This window comes from Equus caballus, chromosome 1 (genome assembly GCF_041296265.1).
Source record: "Equus caballus isolate H_3958 breed thoroughbred chromosome 1, TB-T2T, whole genome shotgun sequence".
NCBI lineage: Eukaryota > Metazoa > Chordata > Mammalia > Perissodactyla > Equidae > Equus > Equus caballus.
Genome location: NC_091684.1, coordinates 137984423 through 137986462, shown reverse-complemented (window position 1 = coordinate 137986462; position 2040 = coordinate 137984423). Strand labels below are relative to the sequence as shown.

At 50.0% G+C, this 2040-nt stretch overlaps 1 non-coding gene across 1 annotated transcript; it reads right to left on the bottom strand.

Moving 5' to 3' along the window:
- Positions 1 to 1583: 1583 nt before the first annotated feature.
- On the bottom strand, positions 1584 to 1690 carry LOC111769828 (U6 spliceosomal RNA). Its single transcript, XR_002802638.1, has one exon. It is a non-coding gene; the product is annotated as a U6 spliceosomal RNA (small nuclear RNA).
- Positions 1691 to 2040: the final 350 nt, after the last annotated feature.

Sequence of the window (2040 nt, the reverse complement as noted above, 5' to 3'; positions counted from 1 at the left end):
AAGTTCAACTCCTGTCCTTGAGTTCAGAACACCAACAAAAGCAGAAGTGGACCTGCATGCTCTTTCTATTAATTCTAACCAGTCTTACCTCCCACTCTACACCCTCAAAAGGAGCATAATGTTTGGTTAAGAGCACAAACTCTATAGCCAGATTTCCTGCATCTCAATCCCTTCTCTGCCATTGACTAGTTGCATGACATTAGGCAAGTCATTGAGGCTCTCTGTGCCTCGGCTTCCTCATGTATAACGCGATGGGGAAAAGGGTAGCGACTTCATGGAACTGTGCAGAGCCAGGAAAGTCAGCCAGGGCTCTGGCTTTTCCAGAACTAGGAATTGCCTGTGTCTTTCCTCATTTCTTCTCTGCGACAACCTTCGTGTCAAGAAGTACAATGAGTTTCTTTAGAAGGAGACGGAGCCACACCAACATTGGTCATATCCTTATTTGGCATGCCAGAAGGAGACCTTTAAAACTATCCACCCAGTTGCCCGAGTGGCCTCCAAAGAACCAGGTATCTTTGGGGCAAGAAAGGAAAACAAAAGGTTGTCCTCTAACACCATGCACTGGAGGCCATGAGCCGAGGAGAACGCGCGACAAGAGGTCCCATAGACTCCTATTCTCGGCTGTTACCTGGAAAGGATCATTTCGCCTCCACTGAAGAGAACAGAAATGGACCCCTGATGGCACGCTGCTCGGCAGCTCCGAGCGCCCGCCAGGAGAGGACCCGCCACTGCCCTGGCTGCGGCGGCCGCTGGAGGCAACCGGCGTGGGCTGCTTGCGGCCGCAGAGACCGCCAGGCGGACTACGTGCGTGCTCAGGCACTTGCAAAGCAGATGCGGCAACTGTTCTCTCCTGGAAAGAAATTGCTATTTCAAAAAACATTGATGAAGTCATCACAGGAAATCTGAAGGTCGTTGGATTTTTTTTTCTTCTTATCTTACTAATTAGGACTGTGCTTTTTGCAAATGAATTACGTCGGGGCAGGGCACTGATCTTTTCAGGGTTTGTGCCTCTAAAGGTTTTATCAGGCCTTGCCTCGGCCTACTAGTTACATGGTCCCGCCCAGGTTGCTTTACCTCGCAGTGTCTCCTGTAAAGTGGTGGCAGTAATACCCACAAGGCAAGGCTGTCGGGAATACTAAAGTAGGATAGCGGTGAAGCCCCTCGTACGTGGTAGGTGCTCACCAAGGGGTGGGCACTATTTTTTGTTAAGTTCCAGAGGCAGCATGAGGAGTCAGCCTTGTTGCAAGTTCCTGTTATAATACATCTCATGTTTATCGTAGCACTAACGTCCTGTGATGTTTTGGACCTGAAATGGATCAACTTTGGCAAGGCCGTTGCGTAAGTGTAATTACAGGTCCCGTAGAACTCAGGATAGTGCACGGGGAAACAGAGGCAAGATGGAAAAGATTGGGGGCCAAAGGGCCAGATGTAAAGAGCACCGCAAAACGATGAATATGACTATGCCCCACCTCCTTACCATCTCCTGGGAGTACACTTTCCTTTTAGTCAAACAAAGGATAGAAACTGTATGCGAAAAGCGCTGCATCGAAGTACAAACTCCGCCCGGGGGAAAAGCTTAGGTCCAAAATATGGAACGCTTCACGAATTTGCGTGTCATCCTTGCGCAGGGGCCATGCTAATCTTCTCTGTATCGTTCCAATTTTAGTATATGTGCTGCCGAAGCGAGCACGGCTGCGTGGCTTTCTCAGGAGGTAAATAAAGCCAAGAATAGCAAAACTTTTATAGTTATGGTGACTACACTGTGCACTTTTTAAAACCCAAAAATATTCAAGAAGCTATGGCCTCCTGGATCACACATACTGTAATTGTATCTTTGTGATTACTGCCACATTAAATCAATTTCTCACTAACCGTCTTACACCGCATATGCAAATGAAGGAACCATGGGAAATTGTCCCTCCGCCCGCCCGACCTCAGCGCGTCTGGCGGGCGGGCAGCCCCGTTCGGTCACGTGGTGCGCGCTGCCCGCGCCTCTTCCGCTCGGACCGGGAGGGGTGCAGAGGGTCGGGGCGCGGCGGG